The sequence below is a fragment of the Calliphora vicina genome, chromosome 1, assembly GCF_958450345.1.
Source record: "Calliphora vicina chromosome 1, idCalVici1.1, whole genome shotgun sequence".
In the NCBI taxonomy this organism is placed as follows: Eukaryota; Metazoa; Arthropoda; class Insecta; order Diptera; family Calliphoridae; genus Calliphora; species Calliphora vicina.
In genome coordinates this window covers 127,755,299-127,777,922 of record NC_088780.1, presented here as the reverse complement: position 1 = coordinate 127,777,922, position 22,624 = coordinate 127,755,299, and the positions used below count along the sequence as shown (strand labels likewise).

Sequence of the window (22,624 nt, the reverse complement as noted above, 5' to 3'; positions counted from 1 at the left end):
ACATTTTATACCTAAAATGTAAGGAGCACATGGTTTCTTATGCCGATTAACAATAAGCATGTGCCAGAGTTGTGAAATTCAGATGTACAGTGTTATTAGTATCGTGATGAAATTGTTTTATAGAAACCTAAAACTTTCTACTAACTTTTGTGAGGAACGGTCCATAATTGATCCTACCCCTATATCAGAAAAAAATTTTATTTCATTGGTACCATTAAAATTAGAATCAAAATTGTAAGCATGTTATAAAATTTGCATAACTATTTCATATTTAAACATTTGTGGGTAAAGAAAATATAAAAAATATATTTAATTGAATTTTTATTCCACATTTCTTTTAAAATTTTTTTGGAAACTTCTAATAAAATTGAAGACCTTCGGCGTTTATTAGAATTGTACAAATTTATTTAATTTTTTGAAATTTCGTTTGTTTCGTAAATGTTGAAAATGTAAAATTTTGGATTTGAGATATGCAAACAATTGTAAAGGGTATCGATGTCAGATTTTTTTTTTTATATTTTGTACTTAAACATCTATGGATGAAAAACGTGCAGAATATGCGGCCAGTCATGAAACCGTAATACCTGTACAAAAGTATTTAGAATGAAGTGGTTGGGAAGTTTTGCTTCATCCACTTTATAGTCCGGTACGTGCCCCGTCCAACGGATATCCACTCACAGCGTATTCGATATTGGCTTAATTCGTTCTTGGTCTCAAAAGATGAGTAGTTATTTTGCCATGGAATCCATATGTTGCCACAAAGATGAGAAAAGGTCATATCTAATAATGTCCAATACATTGAATAAATTTATATTGTACAATGATTCAAAATTAAATTTGAAAAAATCCAGCAGTTGTAGGAGATGGTACCGAACTAGTGATTTTACCTATCATTTATACTGATATGATGAGCATGATGAGACCGTCTAATAGCTGCTACAAAGTAGTCAACGCATTTGATTCACATACTGGTTGCATTACTATCTACCTAACTGGGTACTTTATCAGCTAATTTACCTCAAATAGTCAGTTAAAAAGACATCGCATAGACAGTTCAATAACCGATTGCTTGTAAACAAACCTTCCTCTAACAGCTCTCCAATAGTTTACTTCTGGTGGGTAAAATAACTACTTTCTAAAGTGCAGTACAAAATAAGCGTTTAAAGCGACTTCACTATAGGTTACTTAGAGACACTAAGGTGACAATTTACTTCACGCTTTGTTACATGGAATGTCAAAAACCATAATAAAATAAACTGTATGAGAATTATATCAATATAATTTGAATAAAACCAGTTAGTTCTTACTTGCTTAACTACTGGGAAGTATATAGTAATAACCAAATTATAACTAATAGCTGTCGGATAAGCTCGATTATAATTTCTTATTTTTTGTTTGTTAAATCAACATTGTATTATTACTATATAATTATATATTCAAATAAACACACATAATCCGATATTAGCAAAGAATAATTTATTATTCGTTGTACACCCAGTACTCTCTAATTTTTTACAATTTAGATCATAGTTTCATATACATAAATCATTTGTTTTCACATAAATCATATATTATTTGCTATAAATAAATTTCCAAAAAATTAAACAAATACATATGTTTCCCCCCATTTATTCTCTGTTAGATAGGGAGGAGGTTGTGGTTGATTATGAGCAAATTAATTGAATTAAATAACTTGTGATTAATTAAATTGGGTCAAAAGACCACAACCGCTCATTAAAGCATTGCAACGCGTATTGTAGAATATGTGGAACTAAAAATAAACCAACATTATACGAGATAACAAACAAATAAAAAAATATACAAAAATTTTATACTGATTACATATATTGTTAGAGCAGGGCAGGACAGGGCAGGGCATAATAATTATTAAGAGGGTGTCATGAATTAAGTGTAATTAAAAAATTCGTTTTTGAGGAATTTTAAATTCAATGTTTGAGTAAATAACGGAGAATTATACATTTTGGGGTTTATGTATTTAAGTTGTACTGTAAATAAAATTGAACTAAATAATAACACTGTCCAACAAATTGAGATTTTTGATTGGAACAGAATAGCGACCCTATAATTCTGAAAGAGAACGTTGAGTAGATAATTTTTGTAGAACAAACTTATAGTCCACCTGGTCTGAATTTTTTTTTACAGTGGGTCAAAGTTTTAAATTTTTGATTGAAGGTAACATTATACAAACTGAAAACAATGTTGTAAGTTCATATCTGAGAGAATTCTTATTGTCAGAGTTATATTGTGGAATTTTATGGGGATAATTTTTTTGGAAGAACTAAAAAGTCCTTTCAAAAAGGACATTTAAGGATTAAAATATCCGAAGAAAGTTTTTGTCGGAAAATTTTAGTGGGGGTCACCACAGATACCAAAGATGTAAATAAAGCTCTTTACTCTTAATCATTTAAAAAAAAAATCACCAAAAATCTATTTATGATCCGAATGAGCTGATATTTAAAATATAAATAGATCTAAAGAAACAAAAAACATATATGACATATAGGCTGTCACTTTTGGGTCAAGAGTAATTTAGGTTTATTTATTTATTTTTATTTTTTAATTTTGCTCGATCTTTTTTTAGATTTTTATATATGTCGGGCCTACGGAGGTTCAAAATTTTTTAGGGAGCAAAAGGGTCCTATCTATTATGAGCTCCTGAAATCTGATCAGACCATCACTTTTTAGGAGGACCGACTTAACCGATTTTGTCCATATTCAATACCAAACATTTCAGAACATCAAGCAATATAATGAGAATTTTCATCCCCCTACGTCCTTATCAAGAGGATCTATAGCTAGATCGTTTTATAATACGATCCTTATAAAGAGGACCTTTGTATAAAACGATCTAGCTATCGTTTTATACAAAAAGACCGATAATACATATACTTTTTGGTTCTGCGATGAATGTTTCGATATGTTACAAACGGAATCACAATCAATTTACCCTCATATGTTTGGTGGTTATCGGTTCTACCTATTAGGGATTACGAGAAAATTCTTTTTGGTCACACATTTTTTCTAAAAGAAATAAAACGCCTAAGAATCGGTTAAGCCGAGCTGCTGAGTCTTGAAATATTAGAACATTATGACAAAATGACATGATAGGATACCTTGTGAATCGACTAATAGTCTTTTTTGAAAGTAGAACAGCGATATCAAATGTATGCTTCTCTTATCAGTTATTTTATGTTAGATTGTCAAGCACATTTTCAACCAAAAGTTTTTGATTTTTTACATGCATTTAATTCATTTAACAAATCGCTAAATAATCGTCATAAATTTCTAAAAAAAACATTTAATTTTTTTCCCTTCTTACTTTTTGAGTGACAATTTAATCTCCATATGGCGTGGGTTACATTGTGAAACTCTAAAAAAAATACGACAACACAAAAATACATTTATTTCCTTATTGCCAGTGTCAAACTTTTACTGGGCCAGGCAGCCAACAGACAAACGTTTAGGGTTGTCTGACTGTCAGTCACTTTTAATCCCAACGACTAACAACGGCACAACAGCACTGGCGTTAACTTACGAATATTAAACAAAAAAAATTTACAGAAAAAAGTTTTGTAAAAAAAGGAGAGAAACATAAAAATAAAATGAATGAAAAAAAAGCATTTTCAAAAAGCAAACTATCCATTGTAAACAAATGTTGTCCATTAAAAATATTAAAAATGTCAACATGACGTCAACGGACAATGACTGGGGCTTATACAAATACAAACAAAGTCATAAAATCAACTACATCAAATACATATAAAATATTAAGTTTAATGTTAACAAATTACTTACAACATACAGAAGAAAACTCTCATACAATAATAACAACCAAAAAAAAAAAGAAGCAAATAGACAGACTGACAGACAGAGCGACAAATAAAACTGAATGATTGTTAAGACTATTTGTTTAAATGAAGATAAATGTTAATATTTATCAAGGTTATACAGTCAGTCACATAGATTCACAACTCACAGGCAGCCGCCAGACAACACAACTGAATGTGTTGTCATCTCTCTCAACTGATAAAGTTTAATTATTAATTGAACAACATTTAAATAAAAATCAGATCAATAAACTCTCTTTCCGTGTGTTGATAACGATGTGCAGTTTCAGTTTTTGGGTTCAATGGTACCTAAAGTGGCGATTAATTCATAGAAGCCGTAGTTTTAATATATTATATATTTTTATTAATGAGTTATTATACGCACATAAAAACACAGCATTTTAGAAAAAAAAGTTAAAATTTTCTTTTAACCTGTTAAGTGCATTGTTGTTTTATGGGAAAAAAGACTTTAGTTCACAATTAATACTGTAACTTTGGAATGGAAAGCGATAAATTAATGAATAAAATTGTAAATTAAAAGCTACTTAAAATCAAATAATAAATTTATTATATGTATTTACATACACAGAAAAAATTATATTTCAATTCCAACATTTATCCCATATTGAACTGGTTTCAATTATTTCATAATTAAATCAAGTATTCATTTGCTCAAAAACAAAATTTCTTGATATTTTCTATTGAATTTTGAGTTTTGAATTTGATTATTTTGACAATTGAATATACAATTTTCGTTATTGGTTGAATTTCAAATACAAAAATTATTAAATAGATAATTTTCGTAATTGAAAACACAAAAAATAACAAAAATGTGTTTTTTTGCGAGCAGCAGGATTCATCGGAAAGCAGGGAAATTGGGTACAAACAAACAGGGCCAAACAGCCGAATCGACACCAATGCCAAATATACACGGCGCTAAGGTAATTCTCTGTATTTGGTGGGAGCAAAAGGGTCCAATATATTTTGACCTGCTGAAATCTGGTCAGACCATCACTGGGAACCTGTAACGAATGCAACTGATTCGTTTGAAGCGACCATTTGCCGACAAACACCCAGAAACCGTAATATTGCATCATGGCAATGCTCGGCCACATGTTGCAATATCTGTTAAAAAGTATTTAGCATGAAGTGGTTGGGAGATTTTGCATCACCCTCTTTATAGTCCAGATCGTGTTCCGTCCGACTACTATTTGTTACGATTGATGCAGACACTATCTCCGGGATATGCTTCACTTTGCAACAGAGTATGGGCTTGATTCGTTCTTGGCCTAAAAATATGAGTAGTTCTGTTGGCTTGGAATCCATATGTTACCAGAAAGATGAGAAAAGGTCATAGCTAACAATGGCCAATACTTTGAAGAAATTTATATTGTACAAATGTTTCGTAATAAAAGCTAAAATTTTTTTTATATTTCTATAAAATTTAAAAAGAAATTCCATCGAGTTTTGCAAATTTTTTCACAAATCTTAATAAATAAATATATTGGTATAAATCTGTCATGTCCGAAAAATGGACAGTTTAGTAGATTTAGTTAAAATAGCAAAATGTTAGCATTTTATTTATTATTACTGTATTAAAATAGTATTAAATTGTAACGCATATTTGGGAACATAAAATACATAGACTATCTCTGAAATTTAATTGAAAACTTCTGAAATACAATTGGTAATGGTGTAGTGTTAGAACCTTTATAAAGAAAACACATGCCTACGCTCTAGAAGTAGTTGTAAAACTACGTAGCAAAAACCTCACTTACAATTTTAAAGATAGCTACAAGAAATGCATTATTTTGTAGTCATCATTATCAAGTGAAATATAAATCTAAACATAAGATCGCGAGTTCAACTCACGGCTGGGGCAGATAAGTTATAGTTTTGAAGTTTATAACAAATCTGTCTCCGAAAATATAAACAAATTTTTGTGTTAAGACCCTTTCGTCACAAATATTCGGTATATCCATCTCTTTATTTAATTTTATTGAAGCCCAATTATGAGAAGAATTTGAATAGGAATTTGAATAGGAAGAAAGAGAAAAGGGAAAAAAACTCCCGGGGAATTTTTTTTTCATAATTGGGCTGATATTTAAAATATTTACATCTTTATGCGCACATTTTTAATACATTTTCTAATAATAATAACAGAGCAATTTAATTAAAATTACGATTTTTGCCTTCAAAGTGTTTATGAGTTCAACACATTAACAGGCCTTAAATAAATAAACATAAAATTTAAAAAAAATCTAATAATTATGGAAGTATAAATTTCGTTATGCATGATTAATAAAATTTATTAAAATTTTTTCGTTCATTTTTCAGACATTAAAACATAAATAGAAAAAAAAGCAATTTATACAGAAACCAAATACACCAATTTGTACATAGAAACAATTATACAATTCAACCGAAAAATTAACAAACAAAAAAGACAGTGTCAACTTCAAATTAGATATAGAATCATGTCATACGGAAAAGGTATTTGAGTGAGCGAATGAATTTGAGTGAGCGAATGAATGAATTAATGTATGTATGTATGGATATAGAAATATTTTGGGTGTTACCTATTCTATGTTGGTATGTGCAGGCAAATGCATTTCCGTATTGACAAATTTTGTTTGTTTTAGAATAAATGAGTAGAAAAAACAATTTAACATGCAAAACTACCATGACATTAATAACCACAAAGCGCACCTTGCTAACCGACATCGTGCTACAACCACACTCTAAAACAATCAAGTACACATAAGACATAAGTATTTTATCTGAAGCTGACTTTTGAGGTACAATTGGGGTATTCACACGGTCTGCTATTAGTCATATTGTCATAATGTCCTAATATATTATAATAGTTGTTGTTGTTGTTGTGTTTTAAACAAAAACAGTATTATTTTATGACAAAACAATAAACATAGTTCAAATACTCTTATTAGTTTAGAACTTTTTTGTTTGAAACACAACAAAAATATGATTAAACTATCGTAATATATTAAGACATTATCACAATATGACCAAATAGTAGACCGTGTGAATACCCCGAATATTTAACAACGTAGTCACACATGGGCAATTCCATGATAATGACTACCAGGAGCGAAAACTCAAGAACCCTTGGAACTTTTTTTCAAGATGATATGAATAGCAGAAAACACTAAAATATTACTATGTGTAAGTATTTAGAGGTTATTACAAATTTTTATTGGCATAATAATAGTTTAAAGTTTAAACTGACTATATTTAATTTTTAAATTTAATTGGCATGTTTCAGCATATAGTATGAAATAAATTTGACTCTGATTGTTTATTGTTTTAGGCTAAAATTGCAGTTAAAACTAAGCTCCCAATTAGCATATAGTATGAAATGAATTTGACTCTGATTGTTTATTTGCTATTATAAAATTTTTTATTGAAACCGAATGAATATTTTCCATTAATTTTTTTAGTTTTTGTATACATACATATATTTACAGAATATATATTGATTTATTATAAGAAAAAAATCAGTCACGAACGGTATGTCACGTACGATATTCAATTTTATTTATTATAAAATCATCCATAAATTGTTTTTATTTAAATATAACGGATTGTAAGGTAAAAATATTTCGTTTAGTGTAAGAAATTAAATGAAAACATATCACCTCTCACGATTCGAAAATTTTCGCATATATCTATATGTACTTCAAAATGACTTCCGTTTTATGTCACGTACGATATACCCTTATTTCGCTCGATATTTTGGAAAAAAATATTTCGAAATAACTTTTTATTATTTTAAAACTAGTTGACAGCCCCGGCTTCGCACGGTAGCTATTTACTAATGTTAGTTCTTCAAGTTTCTCCAACCCACATACACCTGCCTGTTCTTATTTATTTGCAAATAAAATATCTAAATTTGTACTGCATACTTTAGGGAGCTTTTTTATTACAGTTGACTGGACTCAAGAAATTTCCGAGTTTTACCGGAGTTTCTGATTTTTTTTTCTTTTTTTTTTAAAAAAATCAGCCAATTCGTCCCACCCGTTCTCACGTGATGCCATTACATACATGGACCATTTCATTTTTATATATATAGATATACTATAGTACCCTTTGAATGGAACATAAAGACCAAATTATTTTTCAGATACTCTTATTTTTGCAAAATCTATTCCACTCTATAGGCGTACAAATGTCACATACGATGATATGGAATTGCCCACATGGCAAATATTTGACGAAAAAGACGTAACCACTAAATAAAATATATTTTAATTATTTTTTTTATGTTAATAACTCATTTTACTTAGGATGATTCAAAACAAATATTTAGTGTTATATTATTTGATGCAGTTTTATCTTACAAAGTCAAATAAATTTGTGTTAAAAAATGTGGTTACGCTTTTCTGACTAAATATTTGCCATGATTGACCATGCTTTTATGCTTGTTTAGATAAATCCCAATGCAGATAACTAAATCACATGTGTTATAGATGATATAAAGTCAGTTAAAATTGTTTACTGGTTTATAAAGCATTGCATCTAGCACACATATTCTTTGTATGCATACATAGTAAATTGTGCAATCTAATCAAGCAATAGCACGTTCTTCTACTTGGTATCAGTGTGTTCATTATTAACAGGGAAACCGGAAACATGCAAATGCATGTTTTTTCCGCGAATATCCGTTTCAGAGCATTTTAAGAAATTTGGCATTAGTTTTAACATCATATCTATGTCATATTTATGCCATTTTGAACATTCACTTTCGAACATAGTTTCACATTAGAGGTATGACTTAAAAATGCGGGATTTTTTTAAAATGTTTAGCTTCTATTTGGAAATATTTGTACAATATAAATTTATTCAAAGTATTGGTCAGTGTTAGATATGGCCTTTTCCCATCTTTCAACATATGGATACCAAGTAGGGTATTCATTCGAGTAATGAGCGTTCGATTAATCGAATGATTTCGAACGAATAATTATTCGAACAATTACCATTTTTGAATAACGAATAATTCAAACAATTTTATGTAGAATAATCGAATAAAACGAATAAATGTATATATACATAATAATAATATTTAAAAGAACGATGTAAAAAGCATCCTGTTTTATTTTTAAATTCTGGTAATTTTTCACAATTTCTTTTTCTAAGTTTTTCGCATAATTGCTTTTTTTCAAAGTTAACGAAAATGACTAAAGTTAAGATTTGTGAAGACTTAAAAAAATAAAAAAATTAACGATTTTAAAGCTGGTTTAAAACAAAAAAGTATCTGTGACAAATATTCAATAAATAAATCATCAGTTTCAAAAATTATAAAGAAATTTCGTGAGACCGGTTATGTAAAAACTCAACATTTAGGTAGAAGACCTCGTAAGACTACTCCTAGACAAGATAATTTAATAGCGAGAGAAATTCAAGAAATTTCCAAAAATAACTCCTCGAGAGGTTGTTAATAGCCTAAAATTAGAAATAAGTACCCGAACAGTTAGTCGCAGGGCAAATGAGGCTGGTCTTGGTTGCTATCGTCCTGTGAAAAAACCACTCATTTCTAAAAAGAATCATTTAAATTGGTCGATACAGAAATGGAATACTGTCCTCTTTTCCGACAAATCCAAATACAATTTAAGAGGCAGTGATGGGAGAACATTTGTAAGACGACCAAAGGGAAAAATATTAGATCCAAAGTACACAAATAAGACTGTAAAGTTTGGCGCTGGCAATATTATGCTATGGGGATGTTTTTCTGGGCAAGGTATGGGCCCAATTTATATTATAAAAGATACCATGACAGGTATAGGAAACAGAACCATATTAAACGATGTTATGTATCCATACGCTGAGGAAAATATGCCCCTAGTTTGGAGATTCCAACACTACAGCGACCCGAAACACATCTCTAGGGTTGTAATCGAGTGGTTACAATCCAACGAGGTACGTGTTTTGAATTGTCCTGCGCAATCGCCAGATCACAATCTCATAGAAAATCTATGGGAAATTGTAGATCGTAAAATGAGGAACCAAAATTACACCAGGAAGGAAGATTTATCGGAGGCGGTTATAAGGGAATGGCAAAATATTTCAAAGGAGACCATTGACTCTTTAATTGGTTCAATGCATCGTCGATGTGTACCAGTTATAAAAAATAAGGGATACCCAACAAAATATTGAGGTATTGCAAAGTTTAGACCATATTTGTTAAAATAATACCTTAGTTTCCATTGTTTTGTCAATGCCGTAATAAAGAAATCGTTGAATTTTGTTTTCTCATTTTTAGAATTTCATTAATTATGTCCTTTGTTTTTTGTTAAATTAAGTTAATAAAAGTATACAAATGTTAAAATTTTTTAAAAAATTATTTCAGATTTTAGGCCACTAATGAAATATTTGGAAAAGTTTCCATTGTTTTGTCAACCACTGTATATGTAACATTACAAATATTATTTTTTGAATTTTAAATTAAACTATTTTGAAAAAAAGTAGATAATTGGATTTTAACAATAACTTTGTATTGCTTTGGATAATTTATGGGTTAAACTGTTTCAGTACTTTCGCAAAAGAGCAATATATATTTGAATATTTGGAAATCAAATGTTTAAAAAGATCGACTTTATTTTTTGAAAAATTGCAAAGGGTTTATTCCTATGTTTTCAATATGCTAATTATGTTATTAAAGAAATCGTATTTAGTTTTTAATAAAAAAAAATTGGGATTGAAAAATATTACCGGTTTCCCTGGTTATTAATTACACACATAGCCCCAACACTTTGTATGAAAACACTCTAAAAAAAGTAACAAATTTATGAATAAAAAAAGTCTAAAAAAAAACTACAATGTATGTTTATAAGTGTGAATAGACATTTACATAAAAAAGTAATTTGTTCCAAATTATTCACTAAAAACATAGCAGTTTCATTTTCTTCTCTACGATTTATTCATACATTATTTTGCAATCGAACCAGTAGTTTAGGAGTGCAACGTCTCCAAATTATACATCTTTATTACAAAAATTAGCGTTTCGTGAGAAATGTTTCTCATGAGCTTCGAGCAACAATGATTTTGTGGAGAAATCATTTTGATGAGCAGCTAATTTCCGCGTTCCGAATTTGTCAACTGGCCACCTAGATCGTGTGATACCTAACAGATAAATACTGTCTAAAAACGGGATACATTAACACTATTAAAACCGAGGGGTAGTCATAGTTAAATATATCCCATATACATGACAACAAACGTATCCATTCATGATCCCCAACCAGACCCATATTTAAAATTTTCAAAACACACAAACACACATATACCGTACAATTATGACTTAAAATGTTGATATTCGCCACGCATACTGATTAATGTCGCATCACACTTCATTTCATTTAGACAAGACAAACAAGTGGCACGTTTCATACTTTTTGTTCGTTTGTGCCGGTTTTGTTGTTGGTTGATTTGTTAGTGATTTTGGCGTGTCAGTGGCAAGCGGTAAGTATTGGTGTCGCGTTGATTTTCATTTAATTTCCACTAAAGGGAAAGTAGTTTTTAGTTAATTGCCATACAATTTGTTAAATGCATTCATTCATTCATTAATTGATTTCTGTGAAAATGAGAAATATTTATCAATTGACCATGTCACTGTGATAGATCTCCTACAAGCTGCCTATATTTGTATTAATTGTTTAAATAGCTAACAGAGCAAAGACTCCAAAACATTTGGTAATAAAATGTATAGCATCGAAAATGAATATTGCTGGTATTGTATGTTACTGATCTTGGTTGTAACATTCATACCATTTGGTTAGATTTGTAAAATTTTTCATAACTTCACTTCATGCCACGGATGTTTCTATTAAACAACATTGGGTCTTATGTCTAATTTATTACCACCTAGAAAATCCTAGATCCTTTTGAAACAGACTGTGGAAATACGAAAGATCTAAATAATGTGCTCTTGAACTAGCATTTGGAAGATTTCGATGGGTTATTGTCAGACACAATAAATGTTCTAGCTTGATCACATAACTGTGTTTTTAGGCACATAAATAAATCTGTCAATGGAGGACATTCTGAGGAAATTAGCGGTATATTTTGGTTGAAGCACTAAAACATTCTCTAAATATAAAGTATTCCAAAATTTCTTTCTATTATACAACCATAAAATTTTAAGTCCAGCAAGATAGCTTTCATTTAAATCATGTGTAGACAGAATTTTAGAGGAATATTTTTGCTTAGAAACTTTTGAAACCCCTACTAATGTTACAGAGAATAGATTGTTTAGACAGTAACATAACAAAAATATATTTGCAGTTCCTTTCATATACTCTAGAACATTTAAACAATTTCAAAAAATTTTTCAAGCAGGTGCTACATATTTCGCAACCAGCTATATTCTATAGAAATTTCCAATAGAAAACTAAAGCCCCTTTTGAAATTTAATTTTTAAATCAAAATTACTTCCTGCCATTTCAAATACAAATAATCTTATTAAGGTACAAACTTTACATACATAATGACATGAGCACTCACTCCTCCACTCCTAATTTAAGTGCTGAAGAATTACTCAAAATAATGGTATGGAGGGAATATTTAGCCAACTATAAAACTTATAAAAACTGGTTAGCTCATGCGACCGTATCGAAAAATTAATTCGATATCGAAATTATAATAAAATGTACTATATTTCTTTCTCGATATCGAATGACATAATCCCGAATGAGAAAATTACAATTTTACTTGATATCGACTGTATTAATTCGGCCCCGGATAGTATCCGGTTGAATACGGACAAAATTATTTTTTTAAGCAACATTATTCATAGTATTTCTAATTTTTTCAATCCCCCAAAATGCTTGGCCAGCATCCGTGCCTGGATCACATGTATAATGTTTTGTAGCTAGAGGCCTTAACACTTGTTCGTTGAAAGTTATCGTGTGATTTTAGCGATCAAAACTAACTGGTGCTAAACCGAAACCGAAAAAAAGTGGCATATCATAAAATCTCTGCACGTTACACATTTAAATCTAAATACATTAACAGCTTTCTACTTATGTACACACATATTACTATTACAAAGTATAATTACACTGTGCAACACTCAAAAATAACTTGGCAAATGACCTAGTGCTGGTAAGTTACAATACAACCTAAAATTTCCGATATATAGGCAAAAGTTTATTTTTTGGGACTCGCAAATTTAAACATTCTTAACTCAGTTATTATTTAACCGATTTTAAATTTTTAAAAGACATTAAAAAGGTACGAACGAGGTCTTTCCAACTATATACACTTTCAATATTCAATGAATACAAATATGTTCATTGAAAAAAGCACTCGTAATAGTTGAAAAAGTTTAAAAAAAATGTAAATGTTTTATATTATTGGAAAACTCTCTGCATATTTATATTAATAGAACAGTAAAAGTATATATACTTGGAAAGAACTCGTTGGTACTTTTTTAATGTCGTTTAAAAATTTAAAATTGGTTAAATAATGACTGAGTTAAGAATGTTTAAATTTGCGGGTCCAAAAAAATATACTTCTGCCTATATCTTGGAAATTTGATGGTGTATTAGAACTTCTAAAACAGGTTTTGTAATACAGCTAGACCTACAACCTGCACTAGGTCATTCGACAAGTTATTGCAAAAAAAATTGTTTTGTCGCACCGTGTTATTTGCTTTATTTGTAATTATACACTAATGTTAGCGTAATAAATTATTTATTTACTTAAAATGTACTAATTGTATTTATGGCAGTTGTTATAACCATTCAACAAAAAGATCTGCTAATAAAGTGTTTACTACACTGAGTCTAGTTTTACAATCAAACAACCTGAAACATACTGTGAACAGCTGAAAAATGGTACTATTTCCTAAGCATTTTCGAATAAGAGCATACACACAAGGTTTCCATTCCTTCGAAATAAATTTCGAATAACATTTCTAACCTTTATAAATTATGATTTTGTTTCATTTCGATTTTTTTATATTATTTTTTTAAATGTAACATAAAACTAAACTATTTCAATTATTGGTCGTTTAATTTTTTTTAATTCATTCGAATAAAAAATATTTTTTTCCTTGATTATTCGAATAATTTTATTCGAATGAATTTCACATTGTTAGATTCCTGTTAGATTCTATATCTATAAAAAATCATTATATATTCAACAAAGCATCCTGGATAATAATTTGGCATTTTCGATGACTTCCCTGCCAATTTCGGTTTTTCAAAATTTAATAATTTTTAACTTAGGTTATCAGCAAAATTTTTTAAAATTTATTTTTGTTTACGTATACTACAAGGAATTGCTAATATTTTATTTATATTTATATTTCAAAGCCACTTGAGTAATTAAAATAATATTAGTAATTTGAGTAGGCTACCTAACACCGTCAAGCGAGACTTAGGTGTAACAATGATGGTATTAACTCTGCGGGAAAAAGGAGCTAGGTCTTCAATTTGTAGGCCTTCTAAAATACCAGTTTACACATTCTAAAAGAAGCAATACTCATTCTACTCTGGAAGGGATTTGCTTCTTGTTCTAAAAAAGTGCATATACATTCAAAATTGCAAAACAAAATAAGGTCTAAGAAACCTTTATTTGAAAATCAAACATGATTGGTTTTGCAATTATTTCTATATGTTGTCTCTCTATAATAAAATTAGTTATTCTCTTTTTTTAAAGTGTATGGCATTTTTAGAAATAGAAGATTGATACAAATTATTAATTTGATTTTAATTAATTTTTTTTTTAAATTTTTTTATTAAAATATATTTGGATTTCATTGTAGTATACGTAAACAAAAATAAATTTTTAAAAAATGATATTAATAAACTAAGTTATAGAATTTTTTAATTTTGAAAAACCAAAATTGGCGGGGAAGTCATTAAAAATACCAAATTATTTTCCAGGCTGCTTTGTTCAATATATAATGATTAGATGGAGTATCTAAGAGGAATCTAACAATGTGAAATTCGTTCATAGAAAAATTCTTTCGAATAAAAATTATTCGAATAATCGAGAAAAGAAATAATTTTTATTCGAATGAATAAACTATTTCAATTTATAACAAATATTTCATTTATTAAAATATAACATCAATCCTATGTATTTGTAATGAAAAATTTTTTTTTTTTAAATTTTTGAAGAAACAATGAAAACTGTTTAATGAAAATTTTATTGGTCTGATGAAGAATAAAACCATCAATGAAGATGATATTCGTTTAATGTAGGATTGTTATTCGAATAATCAGGAAAAAGTAGTTTATATTTGAATAAATAAACTATTTCCATTCTCTTCTAAAAAAAAATTAAGTCGATGTTGCGAAGTTCGCGTGATATTTTAAAATAAATTTTTTTGGATTTTATGTTGAATTCATTAAGAATATTTTCCCTAATAACTCTCTTCAAAGGCTTGCTTCAATTAGGTTTAATTTTCAGGTTTTTTAATAGAAGTTCCTTACATTCTAATATGCCTTCTATCAGCGTTATAAATGCAGCGAGTATGCCAGGCCTTGGCTCTCAACGACACACCGAGTAAATGTTGTATCTGCAAAATAAGGCCTTTAGGAAGGCTTCTTAATTGCATCTTTTTACCGCTGGGAAGAGTTGATTGTTTGTATTTTGCAACAAACTAACAAACATTTACACAAACAGCAGAGCAAACAAATTTAGACACACGTGAATGTCTGATTGTTTGCAAACATGTTCATAAATACTGCAACATTTTTAGGTGATTGAACCATAAAAGGTGTTGTTGTTATTTGTTGCTATTGCATTTGTTTTTGTATTTCTTTTTACAGAAAGCGCTAACAGCAATAAAACATCGCTAAAATGGACAATTATACTGGAGAGTATGTCTACTAAATGTATTTATGTCTGATGTTTTAATGATTTTTATCTTCATCTAATACGTGTATTAAAACGTAATTTATTGTCTCAATTTTAGTTTTATTTTTAGTTTTGCTGTTGTTGTTTTCTCTATGTGTCAGACAATGGCACGCGTCTCTATGGCAAAAAATTGGAAAATTAATTAGAAATAAAAATTCCATTAAAACAACCAACCAGCTCAGATGAGGTGTAGAAAAACAAAAATAATATTTATGACTTTCCATTTCATGTCTTAAAACATTTAATTAAATTTTTATTTAATATATGGTTTATGAAACATTGTTTTTATAACTTTTTAGTTTTAATTTAATTTGTTTGTGTCATTTTTGTTCAAATAACAATTTCCTTTTTCAAAATAAAAGTAAAGTTTTTTTTAAGTAAATTTTTGTTCGTTTTTTTTCAAGTAGATCTTGAGTTAAGAGGTTGTTGGCTAAACAATTTTAGTTTTGTTGATTTGTTTATTTTATTTTGAATGACCTAAAGAATAATTTTTTATTGAGTGATATGTATATATTTCTACAGAATAATCTTATGTATTGTTTTTATTTAATTTAGCTTAAAATAGCTTAACTTTAACTTTAAAATTTTCAATTCTTTAGCAAACTTTTAAAACTACTTTTTAAATCAATTTCTAATGCATACTAAATGCCATTTATTGATTTTTTTTATTGCTGAAATAACTATGTACTTGTCAATGTGACACCAAAAATCTCTTTGGTCATCTCATATCTTTCCCTCTTCTTAGATTGAGGTACATTGAACTACTAAGTACCTGTATATTAGAGTGACAGCCGATTTTTTTTTTTTAGATTTCAAAGAGTGCCGGGTGGAATATTGTGACACTAGGCCTAAATGTTAAGTGCTGAAAATTTGAGCCAAATCGGGCAACGATTTCTGGACGCGCATCGAGGTCAAAGTTCAGATATATGCAAAATTGTACTGTTAATATGGAATAAATAGGTGAAACTCGTTAGCTTTCTGCATTGTTTTCTAGAAATATGTAGATTTATTTATATTAATGAATATTACATTAAAAAAAAAGTTTTGGAAATTAACCATGTATCTCCTTTGGTTCAAAATGACCCAAAAACTGTATTATCTCCAAAATTAGAGAAAAATGCAAATTTTTCAGTTTTTGAAAAAAATTTGCTACTAAATAAACTTTTGCAATTGAATGCAAAAGAATCGAAATATGTACGTAATTATCGTTGTAATGAGATATAAATGACAAAATTTGATTAAAAAATTTTAAAGTTATTACAAATTCGCCAGACCATTACCGTGTTTCAGACCATTTGAACAAAAAATTTAGAAAAAAAATTTAGATATTTCGAGAAAAATTAAAATAAAAGCTAATTTTTACTTAAAATATGTCCATATTTACTTGTATATGAGTTTTTGTCTTCGTAGGATACCGTTAACCTATTCGCAGGTATGGCCAAAAAAAATAATTTTTTTTAACGGCTGTTTCAAAACTCTATTTTCAAATTTTTAAAAATTTTGTTAAACAAATTTCAGTTTTTTTCGATCATCACATTGGGGTTTATTGAGATCAAAATAGGGAATAAAAATATGAAAAAATTATGTCAATACCTCTTATAGTTTTTCCGTAAATGCGATTTAAATTTTGCGTTTTTCAAGAAAAACAAATTTTTTGTCCATATTTAGGCGAATGAGTCCAATTTCCTTACTGTTATAAATTTTAAGTAAAACCTATTCACAATATTATAGTCCTTGTAATTTTAAATATGTTCTGAAAGTTCTACTAAAATCGGAAAACGATAACCTTTGAATCGTGAAGGTCAAAGGTAAAATTTTTCAAAATTTGGAATTTCTAATGAAAAGATAGCGAAATGTTACATATTTTTGGGCCGATTTTCATGAAACTTGAGGAAAATATAACATAAAGTCCAGAATTTAAAATAACAGCACAAAAATGGAAATTAACCCTTAGCAGCACTTGGGGTCCAAATTATTCTCAACTTTTAAAATCAAGAAAAACACAACCATTTTGACCCCAAGTCCTCTTAAAGGTTAAAATTCATTTTTGCACTGTTGTTGTAAATGCTAGACCCCAATATATATTTTCCTCAAGTTTCATGAAAATCGGCCCAAAAATATGTAACATTTCGCTATCTTTTCATTAGAAATTCCAAATATTGAAAAATTTGGCATTTGACCTTCACGATTCAAAGGTTATCATTTTCCGATTTTAGTAAAACTTTCAGAACATATTTAAAATTACAAGGACTATAATATTATGAATAGGTTTTACTTAAAATTTATAACAGTAAGGAAATTGGACTCATTCGCCTAAATATGGACAAAAAATTAGTTTTTCTTGAAAAACGCAAAATTTCAATCGCAGGTACGGAAAAACTGTAAGAGGTATTGAAATAATTTTTTCATATTTTTATTCCCTATTTTGATCTCAATAAACCCCAATGTGATGATCGAAAAAAACTGAAATTTGTTTAACAAAATTTTTAAAAATTTGAAAATGGAGTTTCGAAACAGCCGTTAAAAAAAATTATTTTTTTTGGCCATACCTGCGAATAGGTTAACGGTATCCTACGAGCACAAAAACTCATATACAAGTAAATATGGACATATTTTAAGTAAAAATGAGCTTTTATTTTAATTTTTCTCGAAATATCTAAATTTAGTTTCTAAATTTTTTGTTCAAGTGGTCTGAAACACGGTAATGGTCTGGCGAATTTGTAATAACTTTAACATTTTTTAATCAAATTTTGTCATTTATATCTCATTACAACGATAATTACGTACATATTTCGATTCTTTTGCATTCAATTGCAAAAGTATTTATTTAGTAGCAAATTTTTTTCAAAAACTGAAAAATTTGCATTTTTCTCTAATTTTGGCGATAATACAGTTTTTGGGTCATTTTGAACCAAAGGAGATACAGGGTTAATTTCCAAAACTTTTTTTTAATGTAATATTCATTAATATAAATAAATCTACATATTTCTAGAAAACAATGCAGAAAGTTAACGAGTTTCACCTATTTATTCCATATTAACAGTAAAATTTTGCATATGTCTGAACTTTGACCTCGATGCGCGTCCAGAAATCGTTGCCCGATTTGGCTCAAATTTTCAGCACTTAACATTTAGGCCTAGTGTCACAATATTCCACCCGGCACTCTTCAAAATTTTAACAAAAATTTTTTTCCATACAACTGATTGTCACTCTACTGTATATACTTCCCAGCTCTTGTCAAAAACAATAAAGAGTAGTAGAAAACATGCAAACAAACAAACAAAACTCAAGATAAACAACTGAAATTGTTAAGACTTTAAGTAGCTTAAAGTGAAAACAAATACAATTTGTGGTCTCTTAATATTTTTTTATTTACTTTGTTTTTTCTCCTTGTCTCAACACTTACATACATTTAATATCCATTGGGAATGGTTTCCTTCTCGTTCGCCACAAAAGTCCATCAATGTCTTTGAGAGATGAAAGACAAGAAAATTCTAAAAATGACAAAAAAAAAAAATAAGAAAGAAATGATAAATAAACTCTGAAGTATTCGTATTAATTTTTTATGACTAGGAAAATGTTTTCTGTTAAGGAAAATATAGAAATAAATTCGTTTAAATTAGTTTATTGGGTGTTATATGTGAAGTTTGTTTGTGCAAAGAGAATTTCTGAAAGCATTTTAAATTAATAAAATTTGAGATAAGTATTCATTCATATTAGTCATACGTCTAGGTGGAACAATATAAAAATACATTGGATTGCTCTAAGTATTGTAGCAACATGTTAGTATGATAGGATAACGTTAAATGTGGCGATTAAGCTGAACTTTATCTGTTTCAGTCATGTTTGGTATTGGGTTAAAGTGCATTAAATAATACATCACAAACTGCTAAAATTACAGTTGTGAGTAACTTACTTTATTGGCAGTGAGCGGTCAAAGTCAAAAAATGTTTACAAATTTTGCGTGCTGTGGTTAAAATTGAAAATTGTGATATTTCAAGAGCTTATATTTTTTGTTAAATCTGTTAAAAGTAGAAATATTAAAATGGAACCATCAACTTCAGGTATTTGAGAACATAAATAAATAATTTTTGTTTAGATAAATGTTTTGAAAATATTTTTTAAGATTTTTTTTAAAGTTCTCCATTATTGGGGTTTTTTTCGATATATAGATTGAGTTTAAAAAAAATCAGGACGAGATCGGGTAAATTCCATTAAATGCTCTTAAAATATGAACTTTCAGCTTCTATATGCAGAAAAAAAATCGTGCGGGTTTATTGAGGTTTTTTACTTATTTAAGTTATAGTGAAAGAACTCCTCTTGCTAAAAAACATATTCTGATACAAAATAGGTTAAAACATTTTTTTCTTAAATTTTTTTAAAGTTGTGTTTTTATGTATTTATGATTGTTCATTACAAAAATTTATAATATTGTCTTTTGTGGCTTTTTTTTTAAAAAAAATTGTACATTTATAAAATTTTGTGAAAAACTAAAATTAGATTTTAAATTAAATTTATGCTAATGTAAATACATATAATAAATTTATGTTTTGAATTTTTTAATAGCATATTAAGTATACTTTTATTTCCAATTTAATTCATTAATTTATCGCTTTCCATTCCAAAGTTACAGCATAAATTGTGAGCTAAGGTCTTTTTTTCCAAAAAAACAATAATGCGCTTAACGGGTTAAATTTTGTTTTTTAATTTTTTTTTATTTTAAATGCTGTGTTTTTATGGATTTATGATTATTCATTACGAAAAAATTATAATATTCTCTTTTGTGACTTTTTTAAAAAAATTTGTACATTTATAAAATTTTGTGTAAAACAAAAATTTGATTTTAAATTAAATTTGTACTAATATAAATACATACAATAAATTTATATTTTGAATTTTTTAATAGCACATTAAGTATGCTTTAATTTCCAATTTTATTCAATAATTTATCGCTTTCCATTCCAAAGTTACAGCATAAATTGTGAAAAAGGTCTTTTTTTCTAAAAAACAATAATGCGCTTAAAGGGTTAAAATTTTTTTTTAACCTTTTTTTTTCTAAAATGCTGTGTTTTTATGTGCTTATAATAACTCATCAATAAAAAAATATAATATTTTAAAACTACGGCTTCTATGAATTAATCGCCACTTTGGGTACCATTCAACCCACTGGTGCCATTTGAGTTTTTTTTGTTGCAATAATCATAACTTTTGGATCCAATGAGATAATCTAAAAATTTAAAAGGCATATGATAGATAATTGATCAACCAATCAAATGAGTGTTTTAAAAGGGTTATACGGCTTTTAGGTGCCTACTTATGGGTTTGGAAAGTTGAAATTTGTAGAAAAAATTCAATTTTATGGGAAGTAAAACAAAATATTTTTTAAAATTTTAGATTTTATATATTCCTTTTTAAAGACCATATAATACCCTACACCAAGTAAATGAACAAAAACATGTTTCTTTTAAAATATCAATAATTTATATTCGTGAGTGATTTTGACCAGTTATGGACCGATCACCATGAAATTAGGTCGTGTGATTTATCTCTATATGAAAGTTATTTATGGTGAATTTTGTGTGTATACCAACATTTTTAAGAGATTTATGTACGTTAAAGTGATTTTTGGAAGCGGGTATATATGGGAGCTATGACTAATTATGGACCGATCGTAACAAAATTTGGCGACATAAATTTTGTATATATAAAACTTATTTGGAGCGAAATTTGTGGAGATACATATATAAATTAAACATTTATGACCGATAAAGTCCAATTTCGGGAGGAAATTTGTATTTTAGTTTTAGAAACTAAATAAATATGCAATAAAATCTTTCTTTATTAACAAAACTCAATGACATTTTCAACGTTTTTTAAATTTGCCATTCTAAATAACAAAATGTAAAAGGTCAAAGGGAATCCCAAAATTCCTAAAAATTGGAGCGAAAATCTCAAAAATGTTTTTTTTTATAATTTTGCCCATAGGGTCCACATTTCCATTGGGGCTGGGAAATACTTTGGCGATAAATAGGGAGCATATCAAGGTTTATAAAGCTGCTTTCCGTTTTCTGATCCTAGCTTTGGGATTTTAGAACATGTGGTCCAATTTTTAAATTTTGATAAAAAAATAGGTCAATTTCCGAAGGACGTAAGCCCGACATATTCGAAAAATAAAACATATTTTTTATACCGTAAAGATACCTTACAGAAAAATATAAAATGTCTATATGTTCTTAAAGAAAGTTTTTTTTAATAAAAAAAGAGTTAAATCACCTTTTCGCCCAAAAAAAAGCAAAAATCTACTATTTTTGGAATTTTTAAATTGAAAGTCGTTTATTTTTGAATTCATAATTGATATTGCTCTGAAATATTTTGTATATTATTGATAATTTAGTTGTCTACTTTTAAAAAAGCGGACCAAGGTATGACAAAATTTAAAAATTTAAATTTTGAAATGCCTATAACTCGGAAATTATAAGAGATAAAAAGCACAACAAAACATGTTTTTTCAAGACCTTGATAAGAGCTTTCCAAAAATCGGATGAGAAACAAAAAATGGCACGTGTTTAAAATTTTACATGTCGAAGGTACCCTACTTATAGCTCCCATAGCGCCGCCCTGGAGCATTTGTAGGGCCCATTTTAATAACTCGAATACTCTTTGGCTACGCCCACTTCAAATTGTATTCCTATCGGATTTTGATTCTGCCCCACTGTGCTTCAGGCTTCATTCTTGGGCCGAACAAATTATATGTACCAAATTTTATCGAAATATCTTTAAAATTGCGCGCAAGGTTTACATGGACAGCTAGCCAGACGGACGGACATCGTTTAATCTTCTGAGTGCTTCTGAGTCGATCGGTATACTTTATGGTGGATGTTAGACTAATATTT

General features: G+C 28.5%; 1 protein-coding gene across 2 annotated transcripts in view; it reads right to left on the bottom strand.

Moving 5' to 3' along the window:
• LOC135963800 (ankyrin repeat domain-containing protein 50) overlaps positions 1-19,225 on the bottom strand; it is a 123,960-nt gene extending 104,735 nt beyond the window's left edge. Inside the window, exon 1 of one of the 2 annotated variants that reach the window (XM_065515787.1) lies at positions 19,138-19,225. The gene's annotated coding sequence lies outside the window, so the exon portion shown is untranslated. The remainder of the gene's footprint in view (positions 1-19,137) is intronic. The other variant, XM_065515788.1, reaches the window with a different exon arrangement.
• Positions 19,226-22,624: the final 3,399 nt, after the last annotated feature.